At 39.0% G+C, this 19,180-nt stretch overlaps 1 long non-coding RNA gene across 3 annotated transcripts; it reads left to right on the top strand.

Annotated features, from left to right (window-relative positions):
• Positions 1-501: 501 nt before the first annotated feature.
• LOC131538842 (uncharacterized) lies at positions 502-5,095 on the top strand. Of its 3 annotated transcripts, none has more exons than XR_009270695.1 (6): positions 502-1,488; positions 2,025-2,118; positions 2,785-2,866; positions 3,058-3,780; positions 3,856-3,985; positions 4,709-5,095. It is a non-coding gene; the product is annotated as an uncharacterized LOC131538842 (long non-coding RNA). The 3 variants fall into 3 exon arrangements; XR_009270696.1 differs by adding an exon at positions 4,451-4,585 and having other exon boundaries at positions 3,058-3,985; XR_009270694.1 differs by having other exon boundaries at positions 3,058-3,985.
• The last annotated feature ends 14,085 nt before the right edge of the window (positions 5,096-19,180 follow it).

Raw genomic sequence — 19,180 nt, 5'->3', positions numbered from 1 at the left:
TAATTAAGGTATTAGTACATGATAATTCATGTACTGTTATTGTAAAGTGTTACCAAAGTTGCTAATGTCTTTGATACTCAGTAAAACCACAAAGTACTCAAAGATACTTAAGTACAGTAATTAGTTACTTTACACCTCTGGGGGGTGTACATGACTGGTGCTTGGCTCTGACTGATCTGAAAGAGGAAAAAAATAAAGTAAAATGAACACAACTCTGCGTCTGTATCATTAATAAAGACAGACAAAATTAAAGAGTAGCATTAGATTTTTAAAAAACTACTTTTTTTTTACCACTTATGCCCGAGATTGAAGAAGACCGATGAGCGCAGCAACGCTCTTCAGTTGGTGTCAAAACAAGGCTGGGGTCTGGCTGGTCTCATTGATAGCGACAGTAGAAATGTTGTATTAATCTCATGAATTGTCATGTGTAGCTTGAAGCTAATTGTAATATCTTTGTTACTCGTATACGATTATATTTCATTGTGTATTTTATCAAATCACAGAAGTTTGTAAGAAACTGATTAATTTTCCAAAAAGATTTTTAATTATAGTAATATAATGTACCACATGCTGATCAGAGGGATGTAATTCCAGAGTCAAGTAAAGCCACAACTTACACAACAGTGTTCAGATCATCTTTTTTCCTGACAAAATCAATATAATGCAATATTTCTATCTGCTGAATGTAAGCTTTTCCATATTCCAAGCTTGCCTGCTGGACTGGGGACATCACATGCATGTGCGAGTCGTGAAAATTATGGAAATAAATCTAGGAATTATTTGATTGTTGGATTTTAAATCAGCGGGATTGAGGTATCAAAAGTAACTAAGCTGTTTTATGGATGGTAACTGTAATATCATTACTGAAATCTTATTAGTAATATCAGATTAGTAAGATCAGAGTTTCTATCTCTTGGTCGGAGAAGTTCCTGTTTTTGGCCGGGTTATGTTTTTCCATGTCATAAACTCTTGGGGTGAGGCTTCTAAAACGTGAATATTTAAGGGCGTGATATTCAAATGACGACTGTTTTCAGCCACAACATTTATCAACATACGATCATTCGTACGATGGGATTGGCTGCATACGAATGTTTCATGAATCACACGTGAACCTTGTCGTAAGTTAATTTGTGTGCTCGGATCTGCGCTTGTTTCTTTGAGAGCTGATCACATTTATCAATCTAACAATGTAATGTAAACACAATCTAGTCAGTGGCCGTTTCTCAATATGCGTTCTTGTCTGTACTTGTGTTCTTGTGGACTTGTGAAACGTCATCAGTCGTCGCCCAAGTACTGTTCCAATTCAAAGTTCACATCGAGCCAAGTACAGTTCAAATCCCCGGATGTGTTCTTGCTCCGCCTCCTTTATCAAGGATGCATCCAGAGGTGACTTATGTGAACTTATGTGAACTTAAGGCAGCCTGATATCCCAGAATCCATTTCGCACCAACGGTCGAGCAGCAATGGCGGAGGAGAGAACGCACAACTGTAAGTTATATTTTCAAAATACTATTGTTGTTGTGTCATGAAATGTAGTTTTAAGATTTTTTGAGTCGAGAATATGGTTGTTTTAACTTTTAAATCTGCAGTCAGTTTATAAAGTTAGCGCCTATTTGTAAATTTGCTCTGATGATTTCGGAGATCCAAGGTCAGTCAGCGCTCATGTAATTTACTTCGTCAAGAACAGCCGTGCCTCGGCAAGTTCTCCTGATCTTTGCCGATGCCTCTTACATCTCTGTAGTGGTTATATTAGATACACCAAATAAAAATTGAGTTTGGGCTTTGGGTAAATCTACGGGACAATCTTTGGTCTCGAATCCATTATTTCTTCCCAGCAAAATTGTTTTGGCTGAGGGCAAAGTTAACTTTCCTTACTATATATTTTTATGCAACATAAATGTTGTACTAGAGCGCTGTGTTGTACATTTGACCGAATTGTTTCTTGTGTTTATCCATTTTTTTTTGTACCAGCTTCTTTTAAAATTGTTCATTAAAAATAACATTTAATTAATATTTTAATCAAGGGACTGCTGAAGAAACTTTGGCTTTAATTGAATGGCGGGCAGCCAACGAGAACTTGTTCACCGGGAGGCACAATTCCTCCAAAAGTGGATAGGAGTGAGTATTGTTTTTTGAGTGATTGTATCATTGCATGTATGTCTGGGAAGGTTTGGAGCCAGATATGGGCTATCTTCAAATGAAAGGGATAGGCCTAGTTCCTTTCATTTTCAGAACACAAATTAAGAGACTTTTTATGAAATCGGAGAGTTTTCTGACCCTCCATCGGCAGCAAGGGAACTACAACATTCAAGGCATAGAAATGTAGTAAGGACATCGTTAAAACAGTCCATGTGATATCAGTGGTTCAATCATAGTTTTATGAAGCTATGAGAATACTTTTTGTGTGCAAAGAAAACAAAAATAACGATATGGTAATGGCAGAAAATGGTGATTGGAGGAGAAGAATTTATGAATAAAGTTGTTATTTTTGTTTTCTTTGTGCACAAAAAGTATTCTCATAGCTTCATAAAAGTACGATTGAACCACTGAAATCACATGGACTGTTTTAACGATGTCCTTACTACATTTCCAGGCTTGGGAACATTTCAGTTGCTTTTGGATTTCATCAAAAATATCTTAATCTGTGTTCTGAAGATGAACAAAGGTCTTACTGGTTCGGAACAACATGAGGGTGAGTAATTATTAATGACAGAATTTTAGTTTTTGGGTGATTTAATCCTTTAATGTTACGTGTCAGGGTGTCACTGTTTTTGTTTTGTTCAGGTACTTTATTTCCACTTCTGGTCTGGCCATTACTGTCAAACAGGCCAAAAAGAAATGGAACAATCTGGAGGACAAATACAAGGTAATTCCTGTTTCTCTGCTTTCTGTTATAAAATGAAAGAGCCTTCCTGAGATTGATGTAAATACTAACATTGGCAACACTGACCAATCAGAATCAAGCATTTCATAGGGCTGTGTAATACGATAATAATAATGTATGGCTTCTTATGGCTTCCATAATAAATGCAACAGTATGTTTCACTTAATTTTCAGGAGCTTAGGGACCCACCCACGGGAAAAGGGGTAGAGGCTGGTAGTGTGACTGCTGCTACCTGACAGTGGTACACTGCAATGGATGCTGCACTCAATTAGTCCGCCCCTGGTTGTGGCATCAAGCCTGACTGCCACTACAGGTGGCTCGGTCAGCACACCAGCTTCTACCCCCTCTGAAGAACCCAGGAGCAGCCAGCAGTCCAGAAAGAGGCACAGGGACAGCCAGGCTCTTCTAGAGTTTTTAAAAGAACAAGCAGAGAGGGAAGAAGAAAGGGAGAGACAAGCAGTGGAGAGAGAAAGGGCAGCAGCAGCCAGAGCAGACTGTTATCTGTCTCTGTTTGAAAAATTAGTTAATAAATTCTAAATAAATGAGCAGTTTCTAATTCAAGCCAGGCAGTTTATTCTTGAAAGCAACTGTCTATTCTATAGATTTACATCAAAACACAAATAATTATATACAATTATTTACAGTCATGGTTAAACTTAAAATTATCCAGAAGAAATACTAACATCAACATATTAACATATACATATATCTATTCATAGCTATCTTACTAAACAATTTTCAGTCTAATGTTTTAACTTCTCTCAAATTTCTACTGAACATGTACATCTGGATAGATTTCCTGTCTAGATGTAGTCATGTTCACCCAGACATGCAGGCAGTTCTTCAGGGGAAGAGAGCTGAGCAGCAAGTCGTCCTCGCAGATGGTTCCCTGACAGGTTCCTCTCATCAGCTACTACATGGGTGTCATCCTCGCTGTCATCTTGTTCCTGATACTCTTCCTCTTCCTCCAGGATATCACCTGCTGCCACACAAATGTTGTGGAGGATGCAGCAGGCACCAATCACCTTTGGAGCGAACAGAGGACAGATCTCCAGGGCCCTTAAGAAAATGGCACGCCAGCGCGTCTTTAGCATTGCAAAGGTACGCTCAATAATGTACCTTGCCTTTGCATTGTGCCTGGGCTTGGACTTCAACTTGGCCTGTTAATCAAGATTCATATAGAAAATGTATAGTCACGAAAGTAACAGTTTGCTGTATCTTATGTGTGTGTGTGTGTGTGTGTGTGTGTGTGTGTGTGTGTGAGAGAGAGAGGAGAATGTTCATTCTTGTTTATTGTGTTCGTTTTGTTTTAGAATTTTGTGTCTGCCCAGCGGTCCCGACAACGTAAAAATTAAAAAAATAAATAAATAAATGATGTTTATCTTAAAGTGTAAAAATGCAAAGAAGATTTCTTTGAGGGGTAGAGTTGGGTTAGGGGATAGAAAATACTGTTTGGCCAGTAACAAAAACACAACAATACTCAAGTCAAAATTCCCACAATTCACAAAAACTTAACGAATGTGTGTCTCTCTAATGAGACAAAAAGAGTGATCTTACTTGCGACAGGCTGGCGGTATGGGGTCACAATTGCAACTGGATGCTGCAGGCATGGATATCCGCCATCTCCCAGCAGAAAGTATCCAGCTGGTGGATACAGAGCCTGCCGATACATGGGTGATCTGCGCAGGACAAGAGCATCATGTACAGATCCTGGATTGCCAATTTACACGTCTATGAATACACCACTGGCATCACAGATGCCCTGTAGTATTATAGAAGGAAATTTTTTTCTGTTTATGTAGCATTTTTTTTGTGGCTCTGCAGGAGGAAGTATCCTGACATGGCACCCATCGATGGCACCAGCAGCAGAGCGAAATGCCTCAAGCCAGCCCCCACTCCCTCCATCTCCTCTGGTTTGGGGAAATAAATGACTCTGTGGAGGATGGTCATTATTTTCTCTACGACATTGCGGACAGTCCTGCAAACTGTCGCTAGTGGCATGTGAAAGATGTCAACAGTTACCCTGTAGGACGCCCCACAGGCAAGCCAGTATACTGTAACCAGCACTTCAATTTCATGGCTCCATCCATGGGCTTTTTGCCGGGGCAGCATCTGGACCATCATGTTGATGCTGTTCCTCGAGAGCCTGAAGGCTGATTTTAAATCCTCTCCTGAAAAAAACTTCACCAGGACAGGTACCTGGTCACTAATTTGAGCATACCTATGAAAGGTATTTTGTTCCTGTTAAAAAAATATATGTATTTTCAGAATAGTTTTTATCATTGTTATATTATGTATTAATAGCCTTTTTCTTACTATTTAATATTTATTCAGCTATATTCTAATCATGTTGTCTGCAATTAATTGAAGACATTTAATCTGTTTGGTGAGGTACTTGTTTCTGTTTTTATTGATAAGCATTGTAGTCAAAAAGTTATTGTAGCCTATATGAATACTGAATCATAGACACGAAATGTCCTTTTGTGTTAATGCATTAAAGTGATGTTTGTGCACCTAACTGTACAAAGCCTTTCCAATTGAGGATCAACCTCTTGATGTTTGAGCACCAAAAGGACAAACAAAAGGTGTGTAATGTGAGCTCATTTATTTCAACATTTAACTAACTGTCAGACCTCCCTTGTACTTGTTATTTTATTTGGTACATCTAGATAAATCTAATGAGAACTGATTCAACATCCCAGCAATAGTTGATATCTCAGGTGAAAAACGTGCACAATGTACTTAAAGTTATCTATTTTCACGCACTAATTTTGTACTTAATATACTAAAAATGATTCTTTAGTACTTAAGATAAGATCATCAAGTGGACTCAACTGTGATGTAGTACACTTGAACCCATCTTTCATACACTAGTAAACTCAATTTTATTATTACTATTATTATTATTACTTTTTATTTAGATATAGGCTACCAAGTAAATGGTCAGGACCACATAAATACATGGACAGGGTGTGCAGAAAAGCATAACGATTAGACAAACGTACAAAGCCAGAGAGACATGTAAGTAAGGCACGCCTCTTCATCATCCTCCACCGCATCCTGGCTCTTCTTTGGCGGATTTGCCTCCTTATTTGGGCAGCCTCCTCTTCAGCTTCTTGGTAAAGTAAACCAACTGCAATGGCAATTGTTACCTGTTCCATTTTGATTTTGGTTTTTAAGTTTAGTATCACAACGTCCACAACGGTTTTCCCCACTTTTTAAAATTTTAATTAACGAAAAGAGGCAGTTATTTTACGTCATATTTCATTTTATTATAAATATACATTGAAGATAATCAGATTATGCATGTGTTGCCTAAACACATTAACATGTTTAATAGTAAAAAAAAAAAATTGTTAAAATGTACAAAAATCGAGAGCTGAGTGACATAATCAAGTACGCAGCTGCAGAATTACCGGACTTGCATCCTCACGTCCTCGAGAGTTTGCACTCCTGAGTCGAACTTGCAAAGTCCGAACTACCGAGGACGCAAGTCCGAACTTTGCGTACTTTGTATTGAGAAACGGCCATTGTGTCTGCATTTGTAGGTCAGCGTCACGCAAAACCCCGCCTCCTCTCTCCCTAACGGTCACAAGAAAGACAGAGAACAACAGGCTGTGGAGCACTAGTGAGACTTGTAGCCTTATCTCTTTGATTTGTAAAATGTCCCGTGACTGAAAATGCTTTTCAAAAGAAAACCCACCACTTCAGGTTGACTTTGCACCAAGCCATTCTCTGCAGACTTATTTAAATATTGCGCGGAAAAGACAGGTCCGATTGGTTATCCAAAGAGAGAAGTCAGCTGATGTTGCCAAGTGTAAACGCACCATGTTCTGATTGACTGATGATCTGATCTGCTTGATCGGATCATGGTGATCGCATTTTAATGCCAAGTGTAAACGCAGCCTTTGTCATCATGGCCTGAAGTTATTTGTACTGGTTCTACTAAGCTGAATTCTTTCCTGTAATACTGCAGCCTTTGGTGGTGTGTCGTTAAGGTGCCGCTATTTGTATGTAGTGTGCCCTGGAAGGGGCTTTGTTCATATACATGTTTTCCTAGATTTTGTAAAGCCTCGTCAGGCACACCATATTCCTGGAGTCTTCTTGAAAACAAATCCATAGTAAACTCATGCTGTATGTCCTGTAGTACTTTCATTTCACTTCATTTAGTTTGTAGATGCTGGGACTAGATGCTTTGCATGCAAGCCAAGAAACAAAAGAGTCATGTTTTAAGTGTATTTATCTTGGGCTGACCCTAGGTCAGAGTCTCCATCTTGCTGCACTGTTTGGACTTTACTATCAATGTCTGATCCATTATCAGAATCAGCAGGTGCATACTCTGTTGTCTCACGAATATGACTTTGAGCAATGTTTGTAACATCCCACTGCTTGTGATATCTTGATAAATGAGATTTAAAAGAGGATATGACTTTGAAAGTCTTTGCACATCCATTGTAAGGACATGTCACTTCAAGATTCTCTTGCAAATGACACTTAAGGTGAGCTACAAGACCTTTTATATTTCGAGAGTCGGACTTGTAACACAAAGGTTGCGGGTTCGAGTCTCAGGTCTGGCAGGGATTGTAGGTGGGGGGCTTGAATGTCCAGCGCTCTCTCTACCTTCAATACCACGACTGAGGTGCCCTTAGCAAGGCACCGAACTCCCAACTGCTCGACAGGAAATTCCAATTATGGGATACCATACTTGGCCCCACGTCACTTCCTTTATTTTCCTTTCGGAAAATTGCCAGTACGTGGCAGCAAGCCACTGTCTTGAGGAGTCTTTGAGTCATTTATTCAATCGACTCTTTCAAAACGGTTGATTCATTCAGGAACGACGTAATAAACTGTTTTTATGAATGGATCAGTGGATGACTCGCCCAATTTGTTCAAAAACGCTAATTCATTCAGTAAGGAAACGCTGTATGTTGCTAGAGATGCACAACATGGCTTTTTTTAACCATTTTCGTGAAGTAGAGCAAAAGACAATATTCATTGTCTCTACAATTTAATCCACTTATATTTACTTCTTGTTTATTGAAATGTTGCTCTGACACGAAGAAAAGTCTGCCACAGACCATGCTAACAAAACATATTTTCAATTCAATTAAGCTTTATTAGCATGACTGTGTAACACAATGTTGCCAAAGCATTAACATTCATATATAAAACAATAACAAATAAATAAGATCCATCTAAACAGATGAAAAGAGAAAGTGAGTCAGTTTAGAGTTAACCATGTTTAAGACCTAACATTGTGAGTGGCTAACACAAATTTTGCAGCTAGTGCAGCTGTGTTGTCATTTTCTCCAAGTAAGAAAGGCTTTTTCTCAGTATCACTAAGGCCCCGTTTACACTAGTGCATTTTCTTTTAAAAGCGCATAACTTTTTCTACGGTTACGCCTATCGTTTACACTACTCCGGCGTTTTCGAGGTTGAAAACGGAGACTTGAAAACGCTGCAGACCCCGTTTTAGTTTGAAAACTCCGGGATTGCGTTTCAGTGTAAACGGATCAAAACAGAAACTTTTGAAAACGATGGCGTGGCTGCCCACATTCGCTCTGCGTATCCTTGATGACCGTGTAAACAATAACATCATGCTCATTATTGTACCCATAGATATGTATAGGTAGATTCCCCATTCAACTGCTCCAATCTACCTTTACATATCTATGGTTGTACCAGCATGAATGGTCATGTGACATGCGTTTTCATTTGTGTAGTCTAGACAGAGATCGTTTCTGAAACGCCAATGTAAACGGGGATCGTTTTCATTCTAAAATGCCGTTTTAAAATGAAAACGCACTAGTGTAAATGGGGCCTAAATTCAATAAATGATGGAATCGGTGCTTCAAATCTGGGGAGAATTGTGATTATTTAGGTCAAATCAGCAGAAAGTGTTTCTCGTCCCCTATTTGCTGTAGATTACAGTGTCTACAAATCCTCTGCTCTTGCTCTGTCCATGTCTTCCTTTCTCCATTTCTAAATCATGGTTACTTAATCTGTATTTGGAGAGGATTTGTCTTTCTTTAAATGGTTTAATCAATAAATAATTGGTGAATTCAGTGGTTCTGTTTAGGGTTGAGTAACACTGGAGTGTATTTTGAAGGTCAAATTGTGGTTTTAGTGGTTCATCATGAGTGTCTTTTAGATTTTTGTCAATTTCTTTAACAATGGCTTTGGGGTTGTAGCTGTAGTCAGTGAGGAGTTGGGTTTTATGGACTAGCTGAAGAGTGAGCGGATGAGATTCTGGTGAGGTTTCTTTGGCGAGGAGGGCTTTATATTGGATTGAATCAGGATCAGATCGATGGAGGTGATGCCAGAACTGAACACATCTCTTCTGGATCTCAATCTTCAGTGAGTATACGCCTAAATCAGCTATGCAGGCATCATTGGACGTGCCTCTGTGGACCCCTAAAATTTTTTGACAATTTCTAGTTGTAGTTTTTCTATTGTAGTTTTATCCCATTTTTTTTAATTTAGTGCTGGTCCCCAAATTTCACATCCATTTAAAAGAACTGGTTTTATTATTTGAGTTATATAATTTAATCCAAGTTTTAATGGGTTATTTTAATGGACCACATCATGACTTTATTGCATAAAAATGCAGTTCTGTGATTGTTGATTTTCACCGCACATTTACTGTTGGTGAACAGAGACTGTATAATATTAAAGGTTTTTCCACCAATACCAATTTTTAGGAGTTTGTACAGTAAACCATCATGCCAAATTGAGTCGAATGCTTTTTTAAAAATCGACAAAACATGCAAATATTTTTCTTTGTTTGTCCTTGATGTTTTTATTCATTAGTTTATGAAGAGAGTAGGGGTGGCACGGTACATTGTATTCGTCCCGAACCGTCACGGTACGGGCGTCTCAGTTCGGTTCATGAGGCCTTACGACGAATGCAGGCAATTCACCTCCAATCCAGAAGGGGGCGCTCGCAGTAATGCAACGCTGTTTGATAACCGCTAGCAGAAGAACAGCGAATGCCATGAGTTGCGCACTTGAAAACAAAGCCCCCTAGACAATGACCATGTGCTGATTCTGAACGCGTCTCTCACATAGACTGACAAGGGAGTATACTTTAAAGGCTTGCGCACTCAACTGTTTGCGAAATGGAGCTTTGTGCTCGTGTATCCTATCTCTCTCATTCGGCACAAATCCAAATATTCCATAGTATTTCCATATTTGCGATGTAAAGTATCTGAATGCTAAGCTATTATTTATTATGTAAATTATAGGCTTTGTACTTCAGTCGCGTTCCAACGGTGACACAGAGGCGCGCGCGCTGATGTTTGTCTCACTGTATTTTATTTTGATAAAGTACCAACTGTGCTGTCAAGTTAGCAATGCTGGAACCGATGTGTTTTTTGTGTGTGTGTGGCGCGATCACTTCAACTGTTTTCTTATACCAGCAGAATCAACTTTAAACACTTATTGTCTTATTAATAATCACTGTATAAAGGTCTGCTTTTATTTGTGTACACTCACAATGAAAACAAAACAGATTTTATATATATAACATGTAATAATATTTAGTATTTTCACATCTAGATGGGAAAAATTGTAATTTGCACTACTGTCTGTTCAAAATAAATGAAAAGAAACTGAGCATAGTAGATTTCTTTTTTTTTTTTCCTGTTGTACCGAAATTGTATCGAACCGTGACATCTGTGTACCGTGCCACCCCTAGAAGAGAGTAGATGTGGTCAGATGTGGGTTGTTTTGGTAGAAAACCAATGGGCTCTATGCACGCATTTGGCACAAGGCCATCCTTCAGTTTCTGGTTCGGGAGATTTAAAGCAGAGGTAAACTGGATTATGGCAGAGTCATCAAAGTTTACACATTGTTTGCTGGAGTTGCACAAATTTACAGTCAATGATGTGCGAAGAATTGTCCGGATGTGCACTACAACGCCACAGAGCAAACTTGAGAAAGGTTTCAAGTTGTATGTGTCTTCTTACCTCTGCAATTATGAAGGTAAAGTTCAGCTAGCCTGAACTAGTAGGGCTAATATTGTGCTGTTATTTTTACGATCCGTCCATCTGCAGGCTACTCTCACCTTAGTAGAAATTTTTATATCAAATGTATAAACTACATTCAGATACAGGGTAGCAGACATTGTAGACATTGGCATGCTTTGTTTAGACTGTAACACTGTAAACAAATGGGAGTTAGTTTTAAAATAATCAGAATAATGATATAAAATGTAGTTTTACCTGATGCGATGGCTGCAGATGCAGAAAGCATTTCACTTACTTGGCTCACTCGTGTTCTACCTCAAACGGTTGTTGTCTTTACCTGTTACAAGCATAGACACATATGGTTCCAACTTTGTTGCTGATATACTTGATGACTCTGCTTTTTAAAAACCCATTAATACTTTTTTGTTTATGTGCATCTCAGATGACATTACGTGATTCGGAGCCAGTTGTGCTGGTTAACAGCTCTTGCTCTTGTGTCACTGAATGTGGAATGTCTCCCTGCTAAAAAAAAACAATAGAAGCCCAATAGAAATCATCACAGAAATTCCAATGGTTTCCATTAAAATACCATTATAAACCATTAGCTTTTTGTAGTGTGTTTTGGGCATTTTCCCAATAGGATTTAACATCCCACCAATAGAATCCATAACATACCAGTAGACACCATTATAGTTTCCATTAAAACCAATAGAATTCCCATTATAACCATTAAAACCATTACATTTTCTATTGTGTTTTGGGCAGGGTTCCATTGTTTTTTTCAGCAGGGCTGTTGTCCCTACTATGCTTTCAAGCACCAAAATGGAACAGAAGTGGCATAAACCACAAACAATGGTTTGGATCAATTAAATATCTGGCACAATGTTTATTTGGATACTGTATATTCTTTTGCGGTCCACTTTATTTTTCAACGCAGATGTAATCCATTTTCTGTGAATGTGCGAGGCATACAGTTCTTTAGCCGCTGTAGGGAAATAATGAGAAGGAAACCAACGTTCAGTAAATGATAAAACTGTTTGCACTACAAACCAGTGTGTTCATATTTGTGTTTTGAAGATGAACGAAGGTCTCACAGGTTTGAAACAACATGAGGGTGAGTAATTAATGACAGAAGTTTCATTTTTGGGTGAACTAACCCTTTAATGCCATCTAATGAAGCCGGGACCAGTGGATGCCATGGTGGTTTTAGTTTAAAAATTAAAATTCTAAATTATGCACAATATACAAAATAATAATCTGATCTGATGAAAATAAAGAAAATCATAGATAATACCATGGTGTGGCCATTGAATGTTTGTACAGTCCTAGATATATAAATATAGACAGGGCTGTGTGGATTTTACCATGTGAGCCATATGACAAAATAACACAGTAATGTACACATGGATACTTTTAATAAAAATAATTGCAGTAACAGTATCAGTTAAGTAATCTAAAACGTAAAACAGGAGTAGGAAACAACTTCCAAATCAATACAATCAACCAACCAAGCAAGCAAAACAGACAGACGAATAAATAAATTACATCTCATTGAATTATAACTATGAATATAAATAAATAAATATATTACATTGAACTATAGAATAAATAATTAAATATATTACGTCTCACTGAATTATAACTATGAATATGGCACAAGATATGTTGAGGAAGCTGAGGGTGCCACAATATTTTAATGTGGAGCATTCCAGCTACCAAACAGTGGTGGTCCTGTGTGGTAACTAGGCACACCTGGCCCATGATAATACTATAATCGTGATATGAAATTTTCGTTCCATACCTAGTCACAATGGAGAGAGATGACAAAATGTTAAGCTTCTAACAAAGTTTCTAACCATCGTACAACTGGAAAATTCCTGACTAAAACATTTTTAATATACTCTAATGAACCCACAGGTCCCAGCTCATTACATGAGATATGTTGGGCAATCTTTGGGTCCATCATTGAGATTATACCTTGAGCTGCAGTCTCGGAGAGGTGAGGCGAACCAAAAGTCACAGAAGCCAACGTTTCTTCATTATCTAAAAACTAAACAAGACAAAAACCCAATGGTATCAACTACAAGCAAAAAAACTTCATACATGTTTGAAATAACAGTAGGCTGTTATCTAAATGTATAAAAAAAACCTATTTTAAATATTTCACCAATACAACTGCAAAATCCGCAACACAGAATACAACAATTTCAGTAGCCTTGGGAGCCAATTTTAACAGTACCTTGCAATGTGGAAACATTAGGGAGTTGCTTTGATCCGGTATCCATATCGTCTATGTCATGTATTAAATTACATTGTAAGAATGTTATTAAATATTATTACACATACACCAAGTAGATTTAACAACATGTAAATGATGCATACCACCAATTTCATCCAGAGATTTTCCTTGTATATCCTTCACACTTCCCTTCTCCATAGCCATAAGCAGCTTTGAGATCTTAGCCAGCTGAATTGTTGATTGGGGCAGTCGATAGTACTCCCTATGCACCCTAATGTCATGGCCGAGAAAATCGGCCAGCTGGTCCAGTTCATTATCTTTCAAGTTCATGACTTGGCTTACTGTGGCGATCTGAGGTTTTGAGGATCTTCGGCTCCACAAGCATCTGCAAATTGACCAAACTGCCCTCTGTAGTGACCATCACTACAAGGAATAGCGAAGAGGTAATTGTTTTTTCAGTTATTCCACACTCTTTCCTCTTACTAATGAGGAGTGACAGGTTAGCAGTCATATCAGAAGTCAGGATCACAGCAACCTTTCGTCCTTTTTTCCCCCTCAGTTCCACTCTGGCGAATTGTTTGCAAAGTCTCTTCTCAACTTCTGTAAGCCCAGTGCTTATGTCATCGTTTAGTTGGGACATGTCACGATCTTCAAAACTTTTTACAGTCATCCGTGCCACTTCACCTTCCCTCCTCCTATTAAACAAAATGACTTGACAGCAGGGGCGGATCTAGGATTTTTTTAAAGGCAGGGGCCACAGTAGGGCCACAGTTTACAGAGGGGGGCCAAGTATAATGTACAATTTTTTTTCATTATTCAATTGCTGCTGGCACTAGCAGATTTCTGTAACGACACACTGAAGATGGAGTTAGAGAATGATGCAGGTTTATTGATAATAAACAGAGATGAGTACAGGCCAGTAAGCAGACAACACAAAAGTTAAGGAGTACACAGGTAACTATCCTCAGACACAGGAGTATGGCTGGACTGGAGTAACAGGTAAGTCTTTATAATACACAGGAGAAAAACCCACTGGAGTAACAGGTAAGTCTATAATACAACGGAGAAAAAAGAAACAATAGTTGAAGTAACAGGTAAGTCCGTCCTATCTTAAAAAAGAACAATTCTCCGTTTTTTGTGACTGACGTCGAAACGTTTGAGAAATTCATTCATATCCATTGTCTTTGCCCTCCTAGATTCAATATTCAATACTCCAAGGTGATTCAAGCGGTCATCCCCCATTGTTGTTCTCAGGTGGTTTTTAATTAAGCTAAGAGCTGAAAAGCTTCGTTCACATAAGGCACTACTGACTGGTATTACAATAGCAATCTGGCCAAGCCTAAAAAGCTCATGGAATACCTCCTTGAATGGTTCTACAAATTTGACAAACTCGAGGAGGGTCGTCAGCCTTTTCATTCCACTATTTTCTTTCCTCTCCAACACTCTCTTGATTTGATGTAACTCATGTGCTAAATCGTCAACATTTGAATCAAAAATATCAGCAAAAGCAAAAAGATCTTCTTCACGTAAAAAGATGCTGCTTTGTGGATGAAGGGCTTGGATTCCTTTCATTATTTTACAATTTAGTTTAGAGAAACGTCTTTGGAGTTCACCCATCATGGAGTCGAGTACTGGATAGAACACATGTTCCTGAAAGCTTTCCTTATCATCATGATCTATTCTACGCTCACCAGTTGGTGTCGTGACTAAATATCCACCTAGCCTCCTATTACTCATTGACTGCCTTTCTCAGCCTTTTCCATAGTGACATCACAATTCACAGCAATTTTCTCAACCTCTGCCCATAAAACCTCAAAAAAAGCATCAGTCCTATAATGCTGCAAAGTGTCAAGTAATGCATCGACAAGACTCACAGCTGATGCTAGGTCCAATGAGGGGGACTGCAGTATGTCAGACAAGAACTTGGACTGGACCAGTACTTTACTAAAAGTAACCAGAAGCCCAATGAAATTTAAGTCAATTTGGCCAAGTAAACCACGGGCATCTACTGGGCATCGATCCCCATTACTCTCAATTCCAATCTCCTGAAGGACACGGACTACTGCAGGGAGTCTGTCTAACAGGTTGTGACATGCCGCATACTTACAAGCCCACCTAGTATCACTTAATCTTGGAATTTCACGAGACTGGCCACCATACATTTCTCTTTGAATTTCAAGCCATTTGGTGTGTACGTATGATCCAGACATGAAGCAGTGAAGTGATATTCTAGTCCATGTCTTTCAAGGCAATTTATTATCAAGCTGGTTAGGCCTGCAGCATCTAAGCTGTCAGCCCTTCTAAAGTCAAGAAAGCTTTCATGTATCATCCCATTATAGTAATACCTGATAACCAGCGATACTTGCTCCTTCTTTTGAAGGTCTTTTGTTTCATCAGCAATTATGCTGAAAACCTCACTTTCTCTAACTTCTTTTATTATGTCAGCTTGAACCATTTCTGCCAGGCATTCGAGTATTTCATTTTGTATACCTTTGCTTGTGTACTTGGCATTGCCATAAGCATTCATGCGCTTCTCTATTAGGGGATCATGTTTAGCAATCTGCTCTAAAATGGCTAAAAAGTTGCCCTTGTTATTTGAGTCATCAGACTCTCTGTGACCTCTTTGGGCGATAATCTGGGTGGTCTGATTTAGAATGACCTTTAAAGCCACCTTCCTTGCACACAAGACGTTTTTCCAGTTAGAAAAGCCTGTTTCTGATGTGAATATGGATGATGGAGCACTTGGAAGGGAGTAGTGCCTGCAGGCATAGTAAAAAACAGAGTCTTTACTAATAGAGTATTCTATCCATGAGTTGTCCATATACCATGAAGCATTGAATGCTCTCTTTCTATTCCCATGCTGTGTCTTGGGGAAGACCTTGAGTTGAGGCTGCATAGGACCCTCTGCTCTGGACTGGGAAATGTCTGGAGAGAAGCAAATAAAATAAGACTTGTGACTCCTACTTAAGGGTGAATGCCCTTCAATTACATAATATAACCAATAATCATAACTAGACATGCCAGTATTCAGAAATGTATATTGTTTATAACAGTATATTGTGGTACTAAACCAACATTATTGTTATTGCGGGTACTTGAAATACCATGAATAATTCTACAACACTGGGTGTTTGCTGTGTAAAGGCTGAACAAAAATGCAGATACTCTCTGACACTGTTAGCAACCGAACACATTCTTTCTGTTTCTAACACCCAATTGTCACTGTCAGGGATGCATAGACTCACAGAGCAAGAAGTTCACAGCAAAGGCAGAGCAATGACTGACCAAGATGGAGTTGGAGAGACAAGGTTGTCCATTGTTGTTTCGGATTTCTGTCTCCCTCGCTACGTCGTAATCACGTCACTACTAGAGCAATCTCCTGATTGGTTAATGCGGCGCGAATTTTCGCCAAAGTTCAGATTTTTCAATTCGCGCGAACCGCGCCGCAAGATGTCTATTCGCGTCTTTGCATTGACAACATGTAAATCACTCGCGCTTAACGCTTCATTCGCGTCTGGTGTGAATGCACCTTAAAGAGGTTGGAGGCCAGGCAGGACTGGCTGAGATGAGGGGACTTGGAAGCTGGACAGGATTCATAGATGGATGAATGTGCAGGAGAACAACTAATGTAAGTATATTTCACCAGGTTACTGAGAGTCTGGTGATGAATGATGAAGACAGGAATACAAAATGAAGAACAACGCAGGTCAATAACGGGAGGTAAGGAGACAACACTGGAGACAATGAAAGATCACTTGAGTATCTTTGGAAGACATTAGAATATGTTTGGAGATCACAAGGAACAGGTAAGTAAATGTGTAGCTTCCCATTCATAGGCCAGACACTGAGCGAATGGTGAAGGTGGCTTCTGTAGAGGTGCTGATTGTGGTGATGATAAGGGACAGATGCTGGTCATTAGTGCTCTGAGGATTGGGCAGACTGGAGTGGGGGATCATGGGAAGTGTACTCCATAGCAAAGAGTGAATGTGATTGTCACGAATCCAGTCTGCACTTCCATTCACCCTCCACCAGAGGTCACTCGCTCACCACATGGACTTCACACCATACATAACACTGGACTTCATTTCCCATCATCCAACACTGATCACAGCTGTCACCAATCACTCATTGCACTAATCACACGCACACCTGATCCCACGCACACACTGATCACACACCTTATATAACCCTGGACTTTGTTTCCCTCGTTGCCGAGTATTGTTTGTGTTTACCGCTCCCCTAGCTGTAGCAACTCTCTGAGCCCTTGTTAGTTTTCCTAGTTTCCCCTACCTGTCTTGGATTGTGTTTTCCCGTGTTTGATTTCTAGCCCGTGTTCCCTGGATTATTCTCTCTGCCTTGCCCACTGGATACTGTTCGCCGATCATCGACCTTTGCTTGCCCTAGGATTACTCTTTGTCTTGTCCCTGCCATACCTGTTTGCCATTGCTCGACCCTGCCTGTATTTATGACTATGCCTATCAATAAAAGCTTGCACTTGGATCCGAATGTCTCACGTCTCGTCAGCCATGTTACAGTGATAATCTCAGAGATTAAAGGAATTTATATAGGATTTGCATGTTTTCAAACAGCCATTCAGATTTTTACACATGTAAATGCTATGGTGTTTATCAAACAACACCAAATAAAGGCTGAAACATGCCAGCCAAGAAAAGATTTTTAGATACTGGTTGAAAATATTCAGACTCGTTGTTTTTATTGTATATTGTTGTTGTTTTCACTTTAACCTATTTTGAGTTTTATTTTTTGTATTTGAAAAAAAGTTATTAAACTTGCTATTTATAGGACAACACTTAAGTTTGTATATCTATTCAACATGTTTTTGTAATGCAATTTCATATAACAATATAGATAATACAGTATACTGTAATTAAAGCTTCAACAATTATCAATTTTCACGATATGAAAATTTGATGCCATTACATGCTTAATTATGGAATGAAAAAAAGGCATACCATCAGGTCCTAGGGGAGCAGAATAATTCTTTGGCTGGACAGAATCCTCTGCTCTGCACTTGAAAATGTCTGGAAAAAAACAACTGGAAAAAAAACCTTTGTGGTGGCTACCTAATACACTTTCATAAACCCACTGTCATTAAGACATGCAAACTGTCTAATCATTAATCCAAATGTCTATGATTTGGATTATATTCGATACAACTGCAGTATGAAAACAGCAGCATACCATCAGGTCCTACTGGGAGGGAAGAACTGTTTGGGGACTCTGGTTCTGGTGATGGTGGATCATGATCCCCGTCACTGACACTCTGGCTGTCTTCTTCTGAACCTTCACCATCCAAGTTTGCAGCTGAAAGACAACACATACATTATATACAGGTGCTGGTCATATAATTAGAATATCATCAAAAAGTTGATTTATTTCACTAATTCCATTCAAAAAGTGAAACTTGTATATTATATTCATTCATTACACACAGACTGATATATTTCAAATGTTTATTTCTTTTAATTTTGATGATTAGAGCTTACAGCTCATGAAAGTCAAAAATCAGTATCTCAAAATATTAGAATATTTACATTTGAGTTTGAATAAATGACCATCCCTACAGTATAAATTCTGGGTATCTCTTGTTCTTTGAAGCCACAATAATGGGGAAGACTGCTGACTTGGCAATGATCCAGAAGACGAACATTGACACCCTCCACAAAGAGGGTACGTCACAGAAGGTCATTACTGAAAGGTGTGGCTGTTTACAGAGTGCTGTATCAAAGCATATTAAATGCAAAGTTGACTGGAAGGAAGAATTTGGGTAGGAAAAGGTGCACAAGCAACAGGGATGACCGCAAGCTTGAGAATACAGTCAAGCAAAGCCGATTCAAACACTTGGGAGAGCTTCACAAGGAGAGAACTGAAGCTGGAGTCAGTGCATCAAGAGTCACCACGCTCAGACGTCTTCAGGAAAAGGACTACCAAGCCACTTCTGAACCAGAGACAACGTCAGAAGCATCTTAACTGGGCTGTGGAGAAAAAGAACTGGACTGTTGCTCAGTGGTCCAAAGTCCTCTTTTCAGATGAAAGTAAATTTTACATTTCATTTGGAAATCAAGGTCC

This window comes from Onychostoma macrolepis, chromosome 04 (assembly GCF_012432095.1).
Source record: "Onychostoma macrolepis isolate SWU-2019 chromosome 04, ASM1243209v1, whole genome shotgun sequence".
Classification (NCBI taxonomy): Eukaryota; Metazoa; Chordata; class Actinopteri; order Cypriniformes; family Cyprinidae; genus Onychostoma; species Onychostoma macrolepis.
This window is presented reverse-complemented; position numbering and strand designations above follow the sequence as displayed.